The following is a 26217-nucleotide window of genomic DNA, read 5'->3' as shown; positions in this document are numbered from 1 at the left end:
ACCATGCCTTTGCCGTCAGCCATGGCGGACGGCAAAGAAGCTGATTCCAGTAGTGAGAGTGGTACGGTAATCCTGTTCTGGAGGTCATGTTACTTGACCATGACGAACCTACAAACTATGAGGAAGCGATGATGAGCTTAGATTCTGTGAAATGGCTTGAGGCCATGAAATCTGAGATGGGATCCATGTATGAGAACAAAGTGTGGACTTTGGATCGACTTGCCCGATGATCGTCAAGCCATTAAGAATAAATGGATCTTAAAGAGGAAGACAGACGCTGATAGTAGTTTTACTACCTATAAAGCTTGAATTGTCGCAAAAAGTTTTTGACAAGTTCAAGGTGTCGACTACGATGAGATTTTCTCACTCGTAGCGATGCTTAAGTCTGTCCGAATCATGTTAGCAATTGCCACATTTTATGAAATTTGGCAAATGGATATCAAAACTGCATTCCTTAATGGATTTATTAAAGAAGAGTTGTATATGATACAACCAAAAGGTTTTCTCAATCCTAAAGGTACTAACAAAATGTGCAAGCTCCAGCGATCCATCTATGGACTAGTGCAAGCATCTCGGAGTTGGAATATACACTTTGATAAGTTGATCAAAGCATATAGTTTTATACAGACTTGCGGTGAAGCCTGTATTTACAAGAAAGTGAGTGGGAGCACTACAGCCTTTCTGATAAGTATATGTGAATGACATATTGTTGATCGGAAATGATGTAGAATTTTCTGGATGGCATAAAAAGATACTTGAATAAGAATTTTTCAAAAGAAATACCTCGGTGAAGCTACTTACATATTGGGCATCAAGATCTATAGATATAGATCAAGATGCTTGATAAGATTTTCAATGAGTACATACCTTGACAAGATTTTGAAGTAGTTCAAAATGGAACAGTCAAAGAAAGAGTTCTTGCTTGTGTTGCAAAGGTTTAAAGTTGAGTAAGACTCAAAACACGACCACGACAGAAAATAGAAAGAGAATGAAAGTCATTCCCTATGCCTCAGCCATAGGTTCTATAAAGTATGCTATGCCGTGTACCAAACCTATTGTGTACCTTGCCATGAATTTGGCAAGGGGGTACGATATTGATCCAGGAGTGGATCACTGAACAGCGATCAAAATTATCCTTAGAAGACTAAGGAAACATTTCTCGGTTATGGAGGTGATAAAGAGTTCGTCGTAAAGAGTTGCGTCGATGCAAGCTTTTACACCGATCTAGATGACTCTGAGTCTCAATCTGGATACATATTGAAAGTGGGAGCAATTAGCTAGAGTAGCTCCATGTAGGGCATTGTAGACATAGAAAATTTGCAAAATACATATGGTTCTATATGTGACAGACCCATTGACTAAACTTCTCTCACAAGCAAAACATGATCACACCTTAGTACTCTTTGGGTATTAATCACATAGCGATGTGAACTAGATTATTGACTCTAGTAAACCCTTTGGGTGTTGGTCACATGGCGATGTGAACTATGGGTGTTAATCACATGGTTATGTGAACTATTGGTGTTAATCACATGGTGATGTGATATAGATTATTGACTAGCTCATTAATCAATGATGGTTAAGTTTCCTGACCATAGACATGTGTTGCCATTTGATGAATGGGATCACATCATTAGGAGAATGATGTGATGGACAAGACCCATCCGTTAGCTTAGCATAATGACCGTTTAGTTTTATTGCTATTGCTTTCTTCATGACTTATACATGTTCCTCTGACTATGAGATTATGCAACTCCTGAATACCGGAGGAACACCTTGTGTGCTATCAAACGTCACAACGTAACTGGGTGATTATAAAGATGCTCTACAGGTGTTTCCGATGGTGTTTGCTGAGTTGGTATAGATCGATATTAGGAATTGTCACTCCGTGTATCAGAGAGGTATCTCTGGGCCCTCTCGGTAATGCTCATCACTATAAGCCTTGCAAGCAATATGATTAATGAGTTAGTTGCGGGATGATGCATTACGGAACGAGTAAAGAGACTTGCCAGTAACGAGATTGAACTAGGTATGATGACACCGACAATCGAATCTCGGGCAAGTAACATACCGATGACAAAGGGAACAACGTATGTTGTCATTACGGTTTGACCGATAAAGATCTTCGTAGAATATGTAGGAACCAATATAAGCATCCAGGTTCTGCTATTGGCTATTGACCGGAGAGGTGTCTCGGTCATGTATACATAGTTCTCGAACCCGTAGGGTCCGCACGCTTAACGTTCGATGATGATTTGTATTATATGAGTTATGTGATTTGGTGACCGAATGTTGTTCGGAGTCCCGGATGAGATCACGAACATGACGAGGAGTCTCGAAATGGTCGAGAGGTAAAGATTCATATATAGGACGATAGTATTGGAACAACGGAAGTGTTCTGGGGGTACCGGGTACGTATCGGGTCACCGGAAGGGGTTCCGGGCACTCCCCGGCCAAGATATGGGCCTTATTGGGCCTAGGGCGGGACAGACCAGCCCCTTGTGGGCTGGTGCGCCCCCGTATGGGCTGATCTAAGTGGATAAAGGAAAAGGGGAGGAGGAAAGGAAATAGAGGGAATAGGATTCCCCCTTCCTTTCCCCTCTCCCCTCTTTCCTTTCCCCCTCCGGAGATAAGGTAAGGGGGAGGCCAAATTGGAGGAGGCCCCCAAGTAGGATTCCTCCTACTTGGGGCGCTCCATCGCTGTCCCCTCCCCCTCCCACCTATATATATATGGGGAGGGAGCGCCTAGAACACACAACAAACATTGTTCGCCGTGTGCGGCGCCCCCCTCCATAGTTTACGCCTCCGGTCATATTCATGTAGTACTTAGGCGAAGACCTGTGCGGATCACTTCACCATCACTGTCACCACGTCGTCCTGCTGACGAAACTCTCCCTCGACCCTCTGCTGGATCAAGAGTTCGAGGGACGTAATTGAGCTGAACGTGTGCTGAACTCGGAGGTGCCGTACGTTCGGTGCTTGATCGGTTGGATCGCGAAGACGTTCGACTACATCAACCGCGTTAAGCTAATGCTTCCGTTTTTAGTCTACGACGATACATGGACACACTCTCCCCTTCTCGTTGCTATGCATCTCCTAGATAGATCTTGCGTGATCGTAGGAATTTTTTTGAAATTGCATGCTACGTTCCCCAATATTATATTAGCGCCTTGAAAGGTGGTTAGAATTCTGATACAATCAACAACAATTATTAGTACTCCATCGCTCTAAATTCCCGCGGTTGAACAATTCTTGATGTGATAATTACGCATACGGGTTGGAGTGTCCAAAAGTGTGCAATATGTCAACTGTTTCACATGGTACATTTTAGCAATTCACACCGGTCGCTAAATGCATTGTTTCAACTGTGCACATGCTTATATGAAACACAACATGTGCGAAACTAGCACCATATATTTGGAGTTGTTCGCTTGATTTCCCAGATGCAAAGATTTGAATATTTTAGTATTTCACTTTATGATAAAAAAAGTTGTACAACTGAGTCATATTTTGTATGTCTTCATCCGAAAAAAATGTTTTGTATGTCTTCACGTGATCTTTTAAAGGTAGTTATAGGCGCTAAAAGTTTTCTCTTTGGCGGATTTTTTCTTTTGGCCCAAGGTTTGCTCCATTCATTGCTCTTCTACACATCCTTGACAAAGACATATTTCTGCACCTGACACGAATTTGCTTTGTCAAAAGACGCTTGTTAGCAAATCAATTTGTGGTTTAATTGTTAGAAGAAAAATGGTATCCCCAGCCCATCAAGCTTTAAGTCCTAGACTTGACACCGTTGGTCGTATCCCCAGCCCACCAAGCCTTCCCATGATGCGCGTTCAGTGGGAGGAGACGTTTCCTTCGACCACGAACGTCAATCTCAAGATGACGTGCTGACTCAGTCTTTCGAAGGTGTTCATATGAGTAGGGCATGTGTGTGTGCGTTTATAGGGATGAGTGTATGTGCCTATGTATGAGTGTTTGCATCTATACCGTTTAAAAAAAGACGCTAGTTAGTAGCCTTTTGCAAAGCGATGACGAAATTACAGGTACAAGCTCTTTCAAATTGATGTTCCAATATCTTGTCATTTTTTCACACTTTTTTCTTTTCTTTTTTCCATCATACCATTCTATTTCATATTTTTTAAGAATAAGAAAGATCCAAAATAGCTTAAAGTAAATAATATTTGTTCCGAGGGAACCTTGTACTAAGGGCAATGTAAAAAAACTTACTTGCATAATTATTTATAAACGAAAAGAAAAAGATTTGTCTACGGCATAAAAGGATGCTCTAAGCAGTTGAGCAACAAAACCACAGCAATAGCGTCTATTACAAGCCTTTTGCAAAGCGATGCCGGAATTACACGTACAAGCTCTTTCAAATTGATGTTCCAACTTCTTGTCATTTTTTCCACACTTTCTCTTTTTGCTCTTTCCTTTTTTTTCCATCCTACTATTCCATTAAGATTTTTTAAGAATAAAAATGATTCAAAATAGCTTGAAATATAAATAATATTTTGTTCCGAGGGAACCTTGTACTAAATGCAATGTAAAAAAGAACTTATGTGCATACTATTTTTTTAAGATTTGTCTACGGCATATAAGGATGCTCTAAGCAGTTGAGCAACGAAACCTCAGCAATAAATAACGTGCGTGATTGTTTCTTTCTGAAAAAAGTTTGGTCTCGGATGGGGCTGGACCCTCAACCTGCGGTTGATAAGACCGACGCTCTAACCAATTGAGCTACAAGACCTAAACAATTATGAATATTATTTAACTTTTAAATATTGAAATTAATATGTATTGCAAGCTTATTACGTGCATAATTTTAAAAATATTGGTCCCGGAGGGGCTTGAACCCTCAACCTGCGGCATATAAGACCGATGCTCTAACCAATTGAACTACAAGACCTCAACAATTACATTCATTTTTTAATTATTAAATATTGAATATTTACTGGGTCAGCATACGTGGAAGAAAACGGATTATAGAGAACATGCATGGCGAACCTTTGATTAACACAATTATGTAGAGCAATCTCCACACCGCACAAGTAGCTATCACGGTACGTAAAATCTCAACACCACACTGTTCTTGATTGCGAGCATATGAAAAAATCGAAGTATTTCATTCTGCAATTTTGTTATTAATGGATCGTTCGTGATCGAATTTTTTTGGCGGGAAAATGTGGGAATGTATATATTACTCAGGACAAAACATCATTAGTACACACCTTCGTATGGGGAGAAGTCGAACGTATCAGCGTTGACAAAGAGCATTATACACAACAGCTATGAGATATACTAGCTCGAAAGAAATCTGCATGATGCTTCATTTGTTAAGGTGCGTCCTTCCCGTGTGTGATGTCATTCCAAACATGCCAGGACGCCAAAGGGTCATGAGCAGCACCATTCTCATCATCTCAGGTAGATCAGCAAGGACGTCTAGCTGCCACTCCGGCCCTGTGTTACGGACGGAATCAACATCCGGCAGGGGCTAGTTTTCTGCCTTGACCCGCCAAAGAGCTCTCGCACGAGGGTACCATCGGAATGTATGAAAGGTGTCCTCGCCTTCCACAACACATAGAGACAAATATTAGAGGGCTCAACATGATGAGAAAGATTACTATCCCATGTGGCAAGTCTCCATGCAAATACATGTATCTTAGGGGGAGCAGGGCACCCCCATATAGTCTTGCAGACGGCGCAATATTCATCTGTTGCCCTGCTCGTAGAGGAAGCTGATGGATGCTCACACAAGTCCAAGGGTAGGCAGACCGCACCATGAAGTTGCCGATTTTCTCGTATGCCCATGCCAGAACATCCTCACTTGTGCGTGGGGAAGGCCGGATGCAAGAGATTGTGTCGATCTCGGCCGCAAGAAGTGTTGAAGTAGTAGCGTTGCCATCTAGGAGCTCCGCCACACGTCACAACCGGCATGGACCATGCCGAGTGATCGGCTTGCCAAAGTGCTCTCTCGGCAACCAACGACAATCCCTTCATATGTGGATCATCTTGCCATTCCCGACACACCACACAAGCCCTTGTTTCAGCAGGCCGTATTGAATTGCTTGCCAGATGGAAGAGGCATTGTCGGAGAAGACTGTATCCTTGAGTCGCTTGCCCTGGCAGTATCGCGTCTTTAGAACCCGTGCACACAAGCTGTATGGTTTAGTTAGGAGTTGCCAAGCGTATCGGGGCGAGCAAGGCCTGGTTAAGGACATGAAAATCTTTGAACCCCATGCCACCTCTCATCTTGGTGTGAAGTCTGCAAGGCCACACTTTCCTTTTACAAATTTTATGTTGTATACCTCTTCATTCGTGAGGGCATTATTTGCGCAACAAAAAAAACATAATTATGCCCTTTGTGGGATTAGCACTGCTAAAAAAACACTGCTTAGTTAGAATAGGGTTTACCATCTGCGCCGCCGCCTAATCTCGTCCGGACGCCATGGCCGCCGCCCTGAGTCCTCCTCCACTACCCGAGGGCGAAGGCCGCGACGCCCCTAACTGGGTCCTCCTCGATACCCTGGGCTACATCGCCAGATGCCCCAACGCCACCTTAGCCGAGAGCTCCACCGGCACCGGCTACCGCGTCGAGGTGTCCTTCTGCACCGCCCGCCCGCCCCACGTCTCCCACTTCTGCGTCCACATCCCGGGTGTTGAACCATCCAACTACCTGATGGCTCCCAGGGTCATCAGCGCCGAGGCCAATCTCATCCTCTTATGCCTTTCTGTGTATCCGCGTTACCGGGACTACTTCCTCTACCAGGCGCACCCCCGGAACCCATCGTTGGAGCTTCTTCCACATCCCTACCCCAACTCCTTCGGCGACCAGGAGGTCGCCCTCCTGAGCTTCATCTACGACGACGAAGATGACGACGGGTACGCTGTGGCCGCTCTCACAAGCAGGTGCGACGAGGAGGACGACGACACGGTCATAAACGAGACGGAGTTCGACCTCCACCTGTACCGCTCCTCCAAAGCTCATGATGGGTGGACCTCCAAGGTGCTGTCGGTGGCGGAGCCACTGAGGGACAGCGTGTGCCCCGTGGGCTGTTAGATAATAACGAGAATAAACGAGACACGAGAGACACGGATTTTTACGTGGAAACCCTTGTGGGAGAAAACCACGGATGCACGAAGGCACAATCACTATGATGGAGGAGTATTACAAGCACGAGACGACAGACCGTCTGAGGTGCGACTACATGGGGTATATATGAGGGGCAACACATAAGAGTCCTTGTAGGACAAGTAAACGAGTTGTACTCGTATGCGTCGGTACCAACGCAAAGCCCACACCGTATGTACTATATCTAGTCCAATACGGTAGAATTTGGACCATAATTTAACAATCTCCACCTTGAGCCAAATTCTCTCCAGTAGTCGAAGAAAGTGAATAACTCCATCCAAATCAGCATAAACACCTTGTGCGTCAAAGTCCATAGGACTAATGAGAAATACCAACTAAGCCTGAGCAAAGCTCAAACTTATTGGTCGGAACTGGCTTTGTCATCATATCAGCAGGATTATCATGAGTACTTATCTTGCATACCTTCAAATCACCTTCAGCAACAACATCTCGAATATAGTAATATCTGACATCAATGTGCTTTATTCTCTCATGGTACATTGGATTCTTGGTAAGATATATAGCACTTTGACTGTCACTAAATATGGTAGGGCAAGATGAATCTCCACAAAACTCAGTGTACAAACCTTTCAACTAGATAGCTTCTTTGCATGCCTCAGAAATAGCCATATACTAGGCATCAGTAGTGGAACAAGCCACAATAGACTGCAAAGTTGCTCTCCAACTCGCAGCACAACCACCAATGGTGAAAACATAACCTGTGAGTGATCTTCTCTTAGCCAAATCACTAGCAAAGTCAGAATCAACAAAACCAACAAGTCCATCTCAAGTTTTCCCAAACTGTAAATAAGCATTAGAAGTACCTCGCAGGTATCGGAAAATCCACTGAACTGCTTTCCAATTCTCTTTTCCAGGATTAGCCATGTATCTACTGACAATACTCAATGCATATGATAAGCCAGGATGAAAACAAACCATGGAATATATAAGTGAACCAACCGCACTTGAATAGAGAACTCGAGACATGTACTCAATATCAAAATCTGACTTAGGACATAAAGCTGATGACAATTTGAAGTGTGCAACTAACGGTGTACTCACCGGCTTGGCATTATGCATATTAAAACGATGAAGAACTTTATCAATATATCCCTTCTGACTTAGATATACTTTTCCAGACGGTCTATCTCTGGATATTTCCATGCCAAGAATTTTCTTTGCTGCACCCAAACCCTTCATCTCAAATTCATTACTCAATTGCTTCTTTAGTTCATTAATCTTTGACATACTCTTTGCAGCAATAAGCATATCATCAACATAAAGGAGCAAATAAATAGTTGAACCATTAACAGTTTTCAAATAAACACAACTATCATAATTAGACCTATTGAAACCTTGAGAGAGCATAAAGGTGTCAAATCTCTTGTACCACTGTCTAGGGGATTGCTTCAATCCATAAAGAGATTTCTCTAACTTACAGACAAGCTTTTCTTTTCCAGGGATAACAAAACTTTTAGGTTGTTCCATATAAATATCCTCTTCTAATTCTCCATGTAAAAATGCAATTTTAACATCCAATTGTTCAAGCTCAAGATCATGCATGGCAACAATACTAAGTAAAGTGCGAATAGAGCTATGCTTTACAACAGGAGAAAAGACTTCATTATAGTCAATACCTGAAATCTGACTGTAACCTTTAGCAACTAACCTTGCTTTATATCTTGTCTCATCATTAGGAGAAACACCTTCTTTCCTCTTGAAAACCCACTTGCAACGAATAGGTTTCTTCTCTCTAGGCAATTTTACTAAATCCCAAGTGCCATTCTTTTCAAGTGATTCCATCTCATCATGCATAGCGGTCATCCACTTATTACTATCACCAGAAATAATAGCCTCAGAATATGAAGAAGGCTCAGCATTACCTTCAATTTCTTCTGCAACAGATAAAGCAAAAGAAACAATATTGCACTCTTCAATTAACCTGTCAGGTTTATTAATACCCCGCCTAACTCTGTCACGTGCAAGATTCCAACTGGGTGGAACAATAGGCTGATTTGGACTGGAAGTGACATGATCATCATTAACGACGGGTTCATCATGTGCATCAACAATTTCATTACCAGATGTATCACCTGTTTCAATAACATGCTCCACCTGAACAGTAGGCTGCTGAATAGTAGGCTGCTGTTCACTCTCAACAGGAATATTAGTAGATGGAACATCATGTAACATAGCATATTCATTAAAGATAACATTTCTGCTAATAACCACCTTCTGGGTTTCAGGATTCCACAATTAAAAACCTTTAACACCAGACTTATAACCAAGAAAGATGCACTTAATAGCCCTAGCCTCCAACTTTCCGTTATCAACATGAGCATAAGCAGTGCAACCAAAAACTTTCAACTGTGAATAATCAGCACGTGAACCAGACCATACCTCAATTGGAGTTTTCTTATTAAGAGCAATAGATGGTGAACGGTTAATAAGATAACAAGCAGTGGAAGCGGTCTCAGCCCAAAAACGCCTATGCAAACCTACATTAGACAACATGCAACGGGCTCTAAAAATAATGGTCCTGTTCATGCACTCAGCAACACCGTTTTGTTGAGGGGTATAAGGAACGGTGTAGTGTCTGACAATGCCTTCAGACTTGCAATAATTCTTAAATTGCTTAGAACAGAATTCCATACCATTATCAGTGCGAAGTATCTTTACCTTCTTTTCAGTTTGTCTTTCAATCATAATCTTCCACTGCTTAAATGCTGAGAATGCTTCATGTTTATGCTTCAAGAAATAAGGCCAAACTTTTCTCGAATAATCATCAATAATAGTCAGCATGTAACGCACCACCTAGTGACTTTCTGCGAGATGGTCCCCATAAATCAGAATGGACATAATCAAGAATACCTTCGGTTGTATGAGTTGAAGTGTTGAACCTCACCCTCTTGTGCTTGCCGAAGATACAATGCTCACAAAATTTCAATTTTCCAGGTTCATATCCATCAAGAAGACCTCTCTTATTGAACTCTGCTAAACCAAGTTCACTCATATGTCCAAGACACATATGCCAAAGGTTAGCATCATCACAATCAGAATTGTTTGAAATAACTGGAGTAGCGTTACCTGAAACGGTAGAACCTCGAAGGTAATAAAGACCATTGGTCGAACTTAAGTCACCTTTCATCACAACAAGGGAGCCTTTGGTGACCTTCAAAACACTATCTCCACCTGAATACTTGTACCCCTTTGCATCAAGGGCACTAACAGAGATAAGATTTCTTTTCATCTTCGGAATATACCGAACATCTGTCAAGTTCTGATTGTGCCATCAAACATCTTGATTCGAACGGAACCTATGCCTTCAATCGTGCATGGTGAATTATCAAAACCCAAAACGAAACCAGCAGAAGTAGTGTAATCAAAAGTATTAAACCAATCTCTATGTGGACTCATAGAAAAGTGCATGCAGTGTCAAGTACCCACTCATCATTGGTCTCAGCACATCCAGCAATAACAACAAGAGCATCATCGGAACTATCATCACGAGCAACATTAGCAGAATTTTCACCTTGATTGTTACCTTTCCTCTTTTCCTTGTTCTGCAACTTGAAACACTCTGAGATGTCATGCCCGTCTCTCTTGCAATATCTGCAATATTTCTTGTCTCTGGATTGCGACCGGCCCCTGTAGCCGTTCTTACTTTTGCCTCTGTTTCCATTATGTGTGTTCTTCTCCTTTGTCCTACCACGAACAGATAATCCCTCGGCTTGGGATGAACTTGAACAATCATGAGGCATCATTAATTTCATCTTCTCCTTAGAGTTCAAAGCTTCATAAACTTCATTAAGCGTGAGAGTATCATGACTGTATAATATGGTGTCTCTAAAATTGGTATAAGAACTTGGCAGTGAACAAAGTAACATTAAAGCAGTATCTTCCTCTTCATACTTAACCTCCATTGCAGCTAGATCAGATATGATCTCTTTAAATTCCGAAATATGATTCAAAACATTACCTCCCTCGGGTAACCTGTGCAGGAATAATTTTTGCTTCAGATGCATCTTACTGGTGATATCTTTTGTCATGCAAATCCCTTCCAGCTTTAACCATAAAGCGGCGGCAGTTTTCTCGCTCAAAACTTCCTGCAAAATATTATTATGCAAATGGAGTTGAATTTTTAACAAAGCCTTACAATCAATTCTTTTCTCTCAGCAGTCCAGTCCTGAATTCGGTTCTTCCCAAAACTATCCAGTGCTTCATCATAGTCGGGCTATGCCAACAACACCCGCATCTTGACTTGCCATAGGGTAAACCTTGTGTCACGATCCAGCAGCGGAAAATCGTACTTCATGGAAGCCATGAGTCGATCAAATCTGTGCACACAAAGTAGTACAAGCCGGTAGAAAAAATTCTTGATAGAATTAATATGTGGAGCAAACAAAAAACAGAGTAAATAGCACCTGGCATGCCTTTGGATGGATATAGCAATCAGCGGTGAAAGAGCAAACTAGTACAGAGTACTAGCCGATCAGGTACGTAGCTTCAAGTGAGTAGCACTCCAAAAATCAATCGGACCACGTAACCTGTGAAGCAGTACAAGTAGTACCACCGATGGATCTTGTCTTCACGTGAGTAGTATTCAACTAATACTCGATGAAGTGGCTTCGGTCTTCACGCCGGAAAAGTAGTACTAGCAGCAGCAACGATGGTTGATTTCTCAGGAGCAGCACACGGGGCGCTGCGTACTGGATCAGTAGCGACAGCAGGTCGCGTTGGGACTTGGAGTAGACGGAAGACGTGGCAGCGAGGAACTCCTGTCGCCTGTCGGTTTCGGCGACGTGCGGCGGCAGTAGAAATTGATGCGGCTTCGTATTGGCGGATCGCCTGGTCGCGCGCAGCGGCGACATGGACCTGCAACCCTAATTCTCTCGATCTCAAATCTTGTATCTGAAACTTGGCTTTGTATACCACTTGTTAAATAATAACGAGAATAAACGAGACAAGAGAGACACGGATTTTTATGTGGAAACCATTGTGGGAGAAAACCACGGACGTACGAAGACGCAATCACTATGATGGAGGAGTATTACAAGCACGAGACGACAGACCGTCTGAGGTGCGACTACATGAGGTATATATGAGGGGCAACACATAAGAGTCCTTGTAGGACAAGTAAACGAGTTGTACTCGTACGCATCGGTACCAATGCAAATCCCACACCGTATGTACTACGTCTAGTCCAATACGGTAGAATTTGAACCACAATTTAACAAGGGCCGTGGCCGGTAGCACAAGACGGCGAAGGTGATCACGCTCGGGCGCGGCATGGTCGGCTGGGTCGACCTCTGGCGAGGCATCCTCGTATGCAACGTGCTGCAGGAGGACCCCGTCCTCCATGACGTGTCGCTGCCGCTGCCAGCGCCACTACCGGAATCGCACCCTATGCCGACGGCCCTGGCCGTCGGCATAGCCCTGATTGGCCGTCGAGACAGGCCTATGCCGACGGGCCCCATCGGCATAGGGCCGTCGGCAACATATCCGTCGGCGTAGCCCGAGAGGCCGTCGGCATAGGCCCTATCCCGACGGTGTCCATACATTTATGCCGACGGCCCTGGCCGTCGGCAACGTTACCTCCTAACGGCGGCCGCCGTCAAGTGCTGACCAATGCCTGCTCGCCATGTGGCAGGTCTATGCCGACGGCCTGGCCGTCGGCTTAGTTTGAAACTATGCTGACGGCTAGGCCGTCGGCATAGACGTGCCATGTGTCGAGCAGGCGTCACCCCTGGGGCAGGTCTATGCTGACGGCCTGGCCGTCGGCTTAGTTTGGAACTATGCCGACGGCTAGGCCGTCGGCATAGACCTGCCACGTGCCAGCCACTGGGAGCTCACGCCAGCTCTATGCCGACGGCCTAGCCGTCGGCATAGTTTCTGTCTGCTTTTTTTTTCTTTTTTCTGTTTTGTCTCAGCTCAATTCATTTGAATATATACATCATATATAAGGATCATACAACAATATATGCATCACATAACAATAAGGAGCAGCATCACACAACAAATTCATCATCACACATCATAAGAAGCATCGCAAAGCATAAACATATAAGTATCATCACCACCAAAGCATATAAGAATCTCACAAACAACAATAAGAAACATCACTAGCATATAAGTATCATCACCACCAAGACCGCCACAATGTGACCCAAAGGCTTAAGCGCCAGGACGTCGAGCACCGTGGAGGTTGTCACCGCCAAGACCGCCGAAGCCCAGGTCATCACTGCTAGCGGCAGCGCTACCGCCAAGACCGCCTCCACCTCCGCCTCCGTGGATCGGAGTGGTCGGGCTCCATGACTCGGGAGTGCTGCGAAGACCACCGCCAACGGTAGATCCACATGTTCCCTGGATGTTGAAAAGACATATTAACGGGATATATGAATGTGTTGAAAGGCATGACATTCTTTGGGTGAATAGATTGGGGATGAACTAACCGGCGAGGGGCCAGTGTTCTGTGCCACAAACTCCTCAAAGGTCAGCAGCACTGGTTGTGCTGGAGGACATTGTGCTGGCTGCAACTGAGGACACCTGCCGGCCGCCATTTCCTGAAAAGCATGTTGCATCTGGCGATCCCTCTGCACCTGGTGTGCATAAAGCCTCTCATGCCACGCCATGGTCTCCTGGCGTGTGTACTCTAGGTAGGCCTACGGTATGACATGATGGAACTCATAAAACTAATAAATGCGGAAAATAAAGTGAGCAATGAAGATAAGAGGGAAAATACTTACATATTGTTGCTCCTGAAAGAGGGACTGTGACTGTGAAGTGGTCACTGGCTGGCTCGTGCGCTGGCTCAGGCTCGGGTCGATCCGACGGAGCTGTGTGTAGGAGATAGTAGGAGTGATCACAGCATCGGGAGCCGCCTCCCGACCGTGCTCCTTGGGCCCCATGCCCACCACCACCCTCTCGTCCAGATCCGCCGCAATGGAGTCAGGTGTGTCAGGATGTAACTTCAGATACCCTTCGGAGTAGGCCTTCTTCCTCCCCGCGGTCTTCTTGCCGTAGTACTTTGGCTCGCCAGGCTTGGGGTCCTTCAGCGTATGGGCTATCTCCCACGCCTGCATGTGTGAGAGCGGCCGCTTCAATTTCTCCTCCTGCACCACCAAACAGAGGTTAGTCATACATAAGAAAGTGATGGTAAATAGAAGAAGAATGTTTAATGGGGTTAGTCATACATTAACTGCCTTGTGGAGATAGTGGTTTCAGTTTCCCTGAGCATGTACTCCCTCCTTCCCTCGGTTAGCCTTGTTTTTTATTCTCATAGCCGCCCAGGCTCCAGCCTCATCACACCAAAGATCCACCAATGCCGCCCAGGACTCGTCTTTTCCATAACACCAATTTGGACACACCTACATAATAAAAGCATAATGGCATGTCAACATGAAACGGTGAAATGTACCACAAGGTAATGAAAGCATAATGAAAAATCTTTTATACTTACCGCCAAGAACTCGTCCCTCTCCAAGGTAATGCCCATCCTCCGCGCTTCTTCCTTGGTCATCTTCACACTAAGATAGTCGTGGTAGTATGTCGAGATGGCCACATAGCGCACCTCGTACTGCATCTGGCGGGCCTTCTTCTTGCATTGGCGCATCACGATCTGGTCCGCTCTGGCCCTGTGCTCCGGAAGAACTCGATAGAATTTCTATAATCATGCATGAAACAAGAATGGAAGAAGCCATGAGTTAAATCATTCATGAAACTAGAATGGACTTGTGCTTCTGAAGAGAACTCACCCAGAAAGTAGTGATCACGGCCTTGGCATGGGTCTCATGGTCTGCGTGGAGGGCCGCTTCCTAGTGGTCCCAGCTCGTGGCCAAAACCCGACGGTACGGGTGCCTGACTGGATCCAGACAGTACAACCCCGGCCAGTATAACTTCAGCAAGACGGTGATGAGGCCGTTGGGAATACGGGCCCCTTTAGAATATATCCAGTTGCTGCAAAAGAATGAACTATTAGCATGTGACAAGCAAAATAAATAACAACCGAAATAAGCATGTGACAAGCAAAATAATGAAATTATTATAAAGTGGCACTTACTCTTTCCCCGTGGGCTCAATGAGCCACTTCTGCTCCTCAGTAGCAGGAACCTGATTTGGTAGCTTTGCGTTACCACGCAGCCACCCCTTGTTGTCAACCCCCTTCCCGTCACCACCATCATCCCTGCCACCACCCTCCTCATCGCCTGCCTCCCCCTCCCCAACCTCCTCCTCCTCCTCCTCCTCCTCCTCCTCGCCTGCTGCTACCTCTTGAGCTTGCATTGGTTTTCCCCGAAGAGGAGAGGATGATGCAGCAGAGTAGCGTAAGTATTTCCCTCAGTTTTTGAGAACCAAGGTATCAATCCAGTAGGAGGCCACGCTCAAGTCCCTCGTACCTGCACAAAACGATAGCTACTCGCTGTTGGGGAGCGTTGCAGAAAACAAAAATTTTCCTACGGTTTCACCAAGATCCATCCAGGAGTTCATCTAGCAACAAGTGATTGGATTGCATCTACATACCTTTGTAGTCACGCGCGGAAGCGTTCAAAGAACGGGGATGAGGAAGGCGTACTCGACGTGATCCAAATCACCGAAGATCCTAGCACCGAACGGACGGCACCTCCGCGTTCAACACACGTACGGTCAGTGTAACGTCTCCTCCTTCTTGATCCAGCAAGGGGAAGGAGAGGTTGAGGAAGATGGCTCCAGCAGCAGCATGACGGCGTGGTGGGGATGGAGCTGCAGTACTCCGGCAGGGCTTCGCCAAGCTCTATGGAGGAGGAGGATGTGTTGGAGAGGGAGAGGGAGGCACCAAAGGCGTGGTGTGAGAGGCCCTCCTTTCCCCACTATATATAGGGAGTCCAAGGGGGGGCGCCGGCCCTAGGAGATCCAATCTCCTAGGGGGGTGCAGCCAAGGGAGGAATCCCTCCTCCCTAAGGCACCTAGGAGGTGCCTTCCCCCTTTGGGACTCTTCCCTTCCTTGAACCCTAGGCGCATGGGCCTCTTGGGGCAGGTGCCCTTGGCCCATGTAGGCCAAGGCGCACCCCCTACAGCCCATGTGGCCCCCCGGGGCAGGTGGCCCCACCCGGTGGACCCCCGGGACCCTTCCGGTGGTCCCGGTACAATACCGGTGACTCCGAAACTTGTCCCGATGGCCGAAATAGCACTTCCTATATATAATTCTTTACCTCCGGACCATTCCGGAACTCCTCGTGACGTCCGGGATCTCATCCGGGACTCCAAAAAACATTCGGGTTACTGCATATACATATCCCTACAACCCTAGCGTCACCGAACCTTATGTGTGTAGACCCTACGGGTTCGGGAGACACGTAGACATGACCGAGACGACTCTCCGGCCAATAACCAACAGCGGGATCTGGATACCCATGTTGGCTCCCACATGTTCCTAGATGATCTCATCGGATGAACCACGATGTCGAGGATTCAAGCAACCCCGTATACAATTCCCTTTGTCAATCGGTATGTTCCTTGCCCGAGATTCGATCATCGGTATCCCAATACCTCGTTCAATCTCGTTACCGGCAAGTCACTTTACTTGTACCGTAATGCATGATCCCGTGACCAGACACTTGGTCACTTTGAGCTCATTATGATGATGCATTACCGAGTGGGCCCAGTGATACCTCTCCGTCATACGGAGTGACAAATCCCAGTCTTGATCCGTGTCAACCCAACAGACACTTTCGGAGATACCCGTAGTATACCTTTATGGTCACCCAGTTACGTTGTGACGTTTGGCACACCCAAAGCACTCCTACGGTATCCGGGAGTTACACGATCTCATGGTCTAAGGAAAAGATACTTGACATTGGAAAACTCTAGCAAACGAACTATACGATCTTATGCTATGTTTAGGATTGGGTCTTGTCCATCACATCATTCTCCTAATGATGTGATCTCGTTATCAATGACATCCAGTGTCCATAGTCAGGAAACCATGACTATCTGTTGATCAACGAGCTAGTCAACTAGAGGCTTACTAGGGACATGTTGGTGTCTTTTATTCACACATGTATTACGATTTCCGGATAACACAATTATAGCATGAATAAAGACAATTATCATGAACAAGGAAATATAATAATAATGCTTTTATTATTGCCTCAGGGCATATTTCCAACAGTCTCCCACTTGCACTAGAGTCAATAATCTAGTTACATTGTGATGAATTGAACACCCATGGAATTCTGGTGTTGATCATGTTTTGCTCTAGGGAGAGGTTTAGTCAACGGATCTGCTACATTCAGGTCCGTATGTACTTTACAAATATCTATGTCTCCATCTTGAACATTTTCACGAATGGAGTTGAAGCAACGCTTGATGTGCCTTGTCTTCTTGTGAAACCTAGGCTCCTTGGCAAGTGCAATAGCTCCAGTGTTGTCACAGAAGAGTTTGATTGGCCCCGACGCATTGGGTATGACTCCTAGGTCGGTGATGAACTCCTTCACCCAAATTGCTTCATGTGCTGCCTCCGAGGCTGCCATGTACTCCGCTTGACATGTAGATCCCGCCACGACGCTCTGCCTGCAACTGCACCAGCTTACTGCCCCACCATTCAAAATATACACGTATCCGGTTTGTGACTTAGAGTCATCCAGATCTGTGTCGAAGCTAGCGTCGACATAACCTTTTACGATGAGTTCTTCGTCACCTCCATAAACGAGAAACATTTCCTTAGTCCTTTTCAGGTACTTCAGGATATTCTTGACCGTTGTCCAGTGTTCCTTGCCGGGATTACTTTGGTACCTTCCTACCAAACTTACGGCAAGGTTTACATCAGGTCTGGTACACAGCATGGCATACATAATAGAACCTATGGCTGAGGCATAGGGGATGACACTCATCTCTTCTACATCTTCTGTCGTGGTCGGACATTGAGCTGAGCTCAATTTCACACCTTGCAACACAGGCAAGAACCCCTTCTTAGACTGATCCATATTGAACTTCTTCAATATCTTATCAAGGTATGTGCTTTGTGAAAGACCTATGAGGCGTCTTGATCTGTCTCTATAGATCTTGATGCCTAATATATAAGCAGCTTCTCCAAGGTCCTTCATTGAAAAACTCTTATTCAAGTAGGCCTTAATGCTGTCCAAAAGCTCTATATCATTTCCCATCAAAAGTATGTCATCTACATATAATATGAGAAATGCTACAGAGCTCCCATTCACTTTCTTGTAAACACAGGCTTCTCCATAAGTCTGCGTAAACCCAAACGCTTTGATCATCTCATCAAAGCGAATGTTCCGACTCCGAGATGCTTGCACCAGCCCATAAATCGAGCGTTGGAGCTTGCACACCTTGTCAGCATTCTTAGGATCGACAAAACCTTCCGGCTGCATCATATACAATTCTTCCTTAAGGAAACCATTAAGGAATGCCGTTTTGACGTCCATTTGCCATATCTCATAATCGTAGAAAGCGGCAATTGCTAACATGATTCGGACGGACTTTAGCTTCGCTACCGGTGAGAAAGTCTCATCGTAGTCAACCCCTTGAACTTGTCGATAACCCTTAGCGACAAGCCGAGCTTTATAGATGGTCACATTACCATCCGCGTCTGTCTTCTTCTTAAAGATCCATTTATTTTCTATGGCTCGCCGCTCAACGGGCAAGTCAGTCAAAGTCCATACTTCGTTTTCATACATGGATCCTATCTCGGATTTCATGGCTTCTAGCCATTTGTCGAAATCCGGGCCCGCCATCGCTTCTTCATAGTTCGAAGGTTCACCGTTGTCTAACAACATGATTTCCAAGACAGGGTTGCCGTACCACTCTGGTGCGGAACGTGTCCTTGTGGACCTTCGAATTTCAGTAGGAGCTTGATCAGAAGTATCTTGATCATCATTAACTTCCTCTCTAGTCGGTGCAGGCACCTCAGGAACATTTTCTTGATCTGCGCCATTTCCCGGTTCAAGAGGTAATACTTCATCAAGGTCTACTTTCCTCCCACTTACTTCTTTTGAGAGAAACTCCTTCTCTAGAAAGGATCCATTCTTAGCAACAAAGATCTTGCCTTTGGATCTGAGGTAGAAGGTATACACAATAGTTTCTTTAGGGTATCCTATGAAGACGCATTTTTCAGACTTGGGTTCGAGCTTTTCAGGTTGAAGTTTCTTGACATAAGCATCGCATCCCCAAACTTTCAGAAACGACAGCTTAGGTTTCGTCCCAAACCATAATTCATACGGTGTCATCTCAACGGATTTCGACGGAGCCCTATTTAAAGTGAATGCGGCAGTCTCTAAAGCATACCCCCAAAAAGATAGCGGTAAATCGGCAAGAGACATCATAGATCGCACCATATCTAATAGAGTGCGATTACGACGTTCGGACACACCATTACGCTGAGGTGTTCCAGGCGGCGTGAGCTGTGAAACTATTCCACATTTTCTTAAGTGTGTGCCAAACTCATGACTCAAGTATTCTCCTCCACGATCTGATCGCAGGAACTTGATTTTCCTGTCACGTTGATTCTCAACCTCACTCTGAAATTCCTTGAACTTTTCAAAGGTCTCAGACTTGTGTTTCATTAAGTAGACATACCCATATCTACTCAAGTCATCAGTGAGGGTGAGAACATAACGATAGCCACCGCGAGCCTCAACACTCATTGGACCGCACACATCAGTATGTATGATTTCCAATAAGTTGGTTGCTCGCTCCATTGTTCCTAAGAACGGAGTCTTGGTCATTTTACCCATGAGGCATGGTTCGCACGTGTCAAATGATTCGTAATCAAGAGACTCTAAAAGTCCATCAGCATGGAGCTTCTTCATGCGTTTGACACCTATGTGACCAAGGCGGCAGTGCCACAAGTATGTGGGACTATCATTATCAATCTTACATCTTTTGGTACTCACACTAGGAACATGTGTAGTATTACGCTCGAGATTCATTAAGAATAAACCATTCACCATCGGAGCATGACCATAAAACATATCTCTCATATAAATAGAACAACCATTATTCTCGGATTTAAATGAGTAGCCATCTCGAATTAAACGAGATCCTGATACAATGTTCATGCTCAAACTTGGCACTAAATAACAATTATTGAGGTTCAAAAGTAATCCCGTAGGTAAATGTAGAGGTAGCGTGCCGACGGCGATCACATCGACCTTGGAACCATTCCCGACGCGCATCGTCACCTCATCCTTCGCCAGTCTCCTCTTATTCCGCAGCTCCTGTTTTGAGTTACAAATGTGAGCAACTGCACCGGTATCAAATACCCAGGAGCTACTACGAGTACTGGTAAGGTACACATCAATTACATGTATATCACATATACCTTTTGTTTTGCCGGCCTTCTTGTCCGCTAAGTATTTGGGGCAGTTCCGCTTCCAGTGACCACTTTCCTTGCAATAAAAGCACTCAGTCTCGGGCTTGGGTCCATTCTTTGGCTTCTTCCCGGCAGCTTGCTTGCCGGGTGCGGCAACTCCCTTGCCGTCCTTCTTGAAGGCTTTCTTTCCCTTGCCCTTCTTGAACTTAGTGGTTTTATTCACCACCAACACTTGATGTTCCTTTCTGACTTCTACCTCTGCTGATTTCAGCATTGCAAATACTTCAGGAATGGTCTTTTCCATCCCCTGCATATTGAAGTTCATCACAAAGCTCTTGTAGCTCGGTGGAAGCGACTGAAGGATTCTGTCAATGACCGCGTCATCCGGGAGATTAACTCCCAGCTGAGTCAAGCGGTTATGCAACCCAGACATAGTGAGTATGTGCTCACTGACAGAACTATTTTCCTCCATCTTACAGCTAAAGAATTTGTCGGAGACTTCATATCTCTCGACCCGGGCATGAGCTTGAAAAACCATTTTCAGCTCTTCGAACATCTCATATGCTCCGTGTCTCTCAAAACGCTTTTGGAGCCCCGGTTCTAAGCTGTAAAGCATGCCGCACTGAACGAGGGAGTAGTCATCGGTACGTGCCTGCCAAGCGTTCATAACGTCTTGTTCTGCAGGGAGAACAGGTGCGTCACCTAGCGGTGCTTGTAGGACATAATCTTTCTTGGCAGCTATGAGGATGATCCTCAGGTTCCGTACCCAGTCCGTGTAGTTGCTGCCATCGTCTTTCAGCTTGGTTTTCTCTAGGAACGCGTTGAAGTTGAGGACTACGTTGGACATTTGATCTACAAGACATATTGTAAAGATTTTAGACTAAGTTCATGATAATTAAGTTCATCTAATCAAATTATTCAATGAACTCCCACTTAGATAGACATCCCTCCTGTAATCTAAGTATAACATGATCCGAGTTAACTAGGCCGTGTCCGATCATCACGTGAGACGGACTAGTCAACATCGGTGAACATCTTCATGTTGACCGTATCTTCTATACGACTCATGCTTGACCTTTCGGTCTTCTGTGTTCTGAGGCCATGTCTGTACATGCTAGGCTCGTCAAGTCAACCTAAGTGTTTGCACGTGTAAATCTGTCTTACACCCGTTGTATGTGAACGTTAGAATCTATCACACCCGATCATCACGTGGTGCTTCGAAACAACGAACTGTCGCAACGGTGCACAGTTAGGGGGAACACTTTCTTGAAATTATTATGAGGGATCATCTTATTTACTACCGTCGTTCTAAGCAAACAAGATGCAGAAACATGATAAACATCACATGCAATCAAATAATAATAGTGACATGATATGGCCAATATCACATAGCTCCTTTGATCTCCATCTTGGGGCTCCATGATCATCTTGTCACCGGCATGACACCATGATCTCCATCATCGTGTCTCCATGAAGTTGCTCGCCAACTATTACTTCTACTACTATGGCTAACGCGTTTAGCAATAAAGTAAAGTAATTTACATGGCGTTTCTCAATGACACGCAGGTCATACAAAAAATAAAGACAACTCCTATGGCTCCTGCCGGTTGTCATACTCATCGACATGCAAGTCGTGATTCCTATTACAATAGCATGAACATCTCATACATCACATATATATCATTCATCATTCATCACAACTTTGGCCATATCATATCACAAAGCACTTGCTGCAAAAACAAGTTAGACGTCCTCTAATTGTTGTTGCAAGTTTTACGTGGCTGAAATAGGGTTCTAGCAAGAACATTTTCTTACCTACGTTAAAGCCACAACGTGATTTGTCAACTTCTATTTACCATTCATAAGGACCCTTTTCATCGAATCCGCTCCAACTAAAGTGGGAGATACAGACACCCGCCAGCCACCTTATGCAACTTGTGCATGTTAGTCGGTGGAACCGGTCTCACGTAAGCGTACGTGTAAGGTTGGTCCGGGCCGCTTCATCCCACAATACTGTTGAAGCAAGATAAGACTAGTAGCGGCAAGAAAGTTGACAACATCAACGCCCACAACAAATTTGTGTTCTACTCGTGCAAGAGAACTACCCATAGACCTAGCTCATGATGCCACTATTGGGGAACGTTGCAGAAAACAAAAATTTTCCTATGGTTTCACCAAGATCCATCTAGGAGTTCATCTAGCAACGAGTGATTGGATTGCATCTACATACCTTTGTAGTCACGCGCGGAAGCGTTCAAAGAACGGGGATGAGGAAGGCGTACTCAACGTGATCCAAACCACCGAAGATCCTAGCGCCGAACGGACGGCACCTCCGCGTTCAACACACATACGGTCAGTGTAACGTCTCCTCCTTCTTGATCTAGCAAGGGGAAGGAGAGGTTGAGGAACATGGCTCCAGCAGCAGCACGACGGCGTGGTGGTGATGGAGCTGCAGTACTCCGGCAGGGCTTCGCCAAGCTCTATGGAGGAGGAGGATGTGTTGGAGAGGGAGAGGGAGGCACCAAAGGCGTGGTGTGAGAGGCCCTCCTTTCCCCACTATATATAGGGAGTCCAAGGGGGGGGCGCCGGCCCTAGGAGATCCAATCTCCTAGGGGGGGTGCGGCCAAGGGAGGAATCCCTCCTCCCCAAGGCACCTAGGAGGTGCCTTCCCCCTTTGGGACTCTTCCCTTCCTTGAACCCTAGGCGCATGGGCCTCTTGGGGCTGGTGCCCTTGGCCCATGTAGGCCAAGGCGCACCCCCTACAGCCCATGTGGCCCCCCAGGGCAGGTGGCCCCACCCGGTGGACCCCCGGGACCCTTCCGGTGGTCCCGGTACAATACCAGTGACCCCGAAACTTGTCCCGATGGCCGAAATAGCACTTCCTATATATAATTCTTTACCTCCGGACCATTCCGAAACTCCTCGTGACGTCCGGGATCTCATCCGGGACTCCGAACAACATTCGGGTTACTGCATATACATATCCCTACAACCCTAGCGTCACCGAACCTTAAGTGTGTAGACCCTACGGGTTCGGGAGACACGTAGACATGACCGAGACGACTCTCCGGCCAATAACCAACAACGGGATCTGGATACCTATGTTGGCTCCCACATGTTCCTCGATGATCTCATCGGATGAACCACGATGTCGAGGATTCAAGCAACCCCGTATACAATTCCCTTTGTCAATCGGTATGTTACTTGCCCGAGATTCGATCGTCGGTATCCCAATACCTCGTTCAATCTCGTTACCGGCAAGTCACTTTACTCGTACCGTAATGCATGATCCCGTGACCAGACACTTGGTCACTTTGAGCTCATTATGATGATGCATTACCAAGTGGGCCCAGTGATACCTCTCCGTCATACGGAGTGACAAATCCCAGTCTTGATCCGTGTCAACCCAACAGACACTTTCGGAGATACCCGTAGTATACCTTTATAGTCACCCAGTTATGTTGTGACGTTTGGCACACCCAAAGCACTCCTACGGTATCCGGAGTTACACGATCTCATGGTCTAAGGAAAAGATACTTGACATTGGAAAACTCTAGCAAACGAACTATACGATCTTATGCTATGTTTAGGATTGGGTCTTGTCCATCACATCATTCTCCTAATGATGTGATATCGTTATCAATGACATCCAGTGTCCATAGTCAGGAAACCATGACTATCTGTTGATCAACGAGCTAGTCAACTAGAGGCTTACTAGGGACATGTTGGTGTCTTTTATTCACACATGTATTACGATTTCCGGATAACACAATTATAGCATGAATAAAGACAATTATCATGAACAAGGAAATATAATAATAATGCTTTTATTATTGCCTCTAGGGCATATTTCCAACACTCACAACCAACGCAATTAGGGGTTGTCAATCCCTTCACACTCACTTGCGAGAGTGAGATCTGATAGAGATAATATTTTTGGTATTTTTGGTGTAAAGATGCAAAGTGAAAAGTAAAAGGCAAAGTAAAAAGCAAAACAAGATTAAAGTGATGGAGATTTATATGATGAGAATAGGCCCGGGGGCCATAGGTTTCACTAGTGGCTTCTCTCAAGAGCATAAGTTTTCTACGGTGGGTGAACAAATTACTGTTGAGCAATTGACAGAATTGAGCATAGTTATGAGAATATCTAGGCATGATCATGTATATAGGCATCACGTCCGTGACAAGTAGATCGAAACGATTCTGCATCTACTACTATTACTCCACTCATCGATCGCTATCCAGCATGCATCTAGAGTATTAAGTTAAAAACAGAGTAATGCTTTAAGCAAGGTGACATGATGTAGAGAGATAAATTCATGCAATATGAAATAAACCCCATCTTGTTATCCTCGATGGCAACGATACAATACGTGCCTTGCTGCCCCTTCTGTCACTGGGAAAGGACACCGCAAGATCGAACCCAAAGCTAAGCACTTCTCCCATTGCAAGAACTACCAATCTAGTCGGCCAAACCAAACGGATAATTCAAAGAGACTTGCAAAGATAACCAATCATACATAAAAGAATTAAGAGAAGATTCAAATATTATTCATAGATAGACTTGATCATAAACCCACAATTCATCGGTCTCAACAAACACACCGCAAAAAGAAGAAGATTACATCAAATAGATCTCCACAAGAGAGGGGGAGAACATTGTATTGAGATCCAAAAAGAGGGAAGAAACCATCTAGCTAATAACTATGGACCCGAAGGTCTGAGATAAACTACTCACACTTCATCGGAGAGGCTATGATGATGTAGAAGCCCTCCGTGATGACGGCCCTCTCCGGCGGAGCTCCAGAACATGCCCCAAGATGGGATCTCGTGGATACAGAAAGTTGCGGCGGTGGAATTAGGTTTTTGGCTCCTGTTCTGATCGTTTGGGGGTACGTGGGTATATATAGGAGGAAGAAGTACGTCGGTGGAGCCTCGGTGGGCCCACGAGGGTGGGGGCGCGCCCCCTACCTCGTGCCCACCTTGAAGCTTCCTTGGCGTAGGGTCCAAGTCTCCTGGGTCATATTTGGGAAGAAAATCACGTTCCAGAAAGGATTATTCTGTTTGGACTCCATTTGATATTCCGTTTCTTCAAAACACTAAAATAGGCAAAAAAAACAGCAATTCTGGGCTGGGCCTCCGGTTAATAGGTTAGTCCCAAAAATAATATAAAAGTGGAAAATAAAGCCCAATATAGTCCAAAACAGTAGATAATATAGCATGGAGCAATCAAAAATTATAGATACGTTGGAGACGTATCACCTGCCTCCTCCTCCACCTCCTCCTCGGCCCCATCCCGAACCTCCTCCTCCTCCTCATCCTCCTCCTCGCCAGAGGGTACCTCACTAGAGGAGGGTACCTCACTAGAGGAGGGCCTCGAAGACAACACCCCTAAGTCGGTGAGGGTGCGCTCTTTCTGGCCGCGACCCCCTGTAGTGGCTCTCCCCCCACCACCTCGCCCTCTAGAGGCTCTCCTCCCGCCCCCTCCTCCTCTAGGGGCACCTCTCCCTCGACCTCCCTGTGAGGAGTCATCGTCAAGTAGCCGGGGGAGGATTACGTGCTCGACCACTCCGACTAGGCAGGCCGACGACCTTGCGTAGGAAACCCACGCCATCGGCCTTCCCCTTGCCCATGTTCCACGAACCTGCATTGAAAAGAGAATAAGCAATTAGTAAATTAATGAAATGAAGGAAAAGGCATGATAATAAACACATTAATAAAAATGCATAAAAAGGCATATTCCTAAACTATAGAAAAAAAGACTTGAAACGTACATCTGCTA

The 26217-nt window shown here is 45.4% G+C and overlaps 1 long non-coding RNA gene and 1 other non-coding gene across 2 annotated transcripts; both read right to left on the bottom strand.

Moving 5' to 3' along the window:
• Window positions 1–4835: 4835 nt before the first annotated feature.
• Window positions 4836–4909, bottom strand: TRNAI-UAU. The gene has a single exon. It is a non-coding gene; the product is annotated as a tRNA-Ile (tRNA).
• Window positions 4910–14161: 9252 nt separating this feature from the next.
• On the bottom strand, window positions 14162–14790 carry LOC125541143. The gene is made up of 3 exons (XR_007297446.1): window positions 14592–14790; window positions 14326–14499; window positions 14162–14244 (listed from the first exon to the last, which is right to left on the bottom strand). It is a non-coding gene; the product is annotated as an uncharacterized LOC125541143 (long non-coding RNA).
• Window positions 14791–26217: the final 11427 nt, after the last annotated feature.

This window comes from Triticum urartu, chromosome 2 (assembly GCF_003073215.2).
Source record: "Triticum urartu cultivar G1812 chromosome 2, Tu2.1, whole genome shotgun sequence".
Classification (NCBI taxonomy): Eukaryota; Viridiplantae; Streptophyta; class Magnoliopsida; order Poales; family Poaceae; genus Triticum; species Triticum urartu.
The sequence above is the reverse complement of the archived record's forward strand: the minus strand, read 5'-3'. Positions and strand labels throughout refer to the sequence as shown.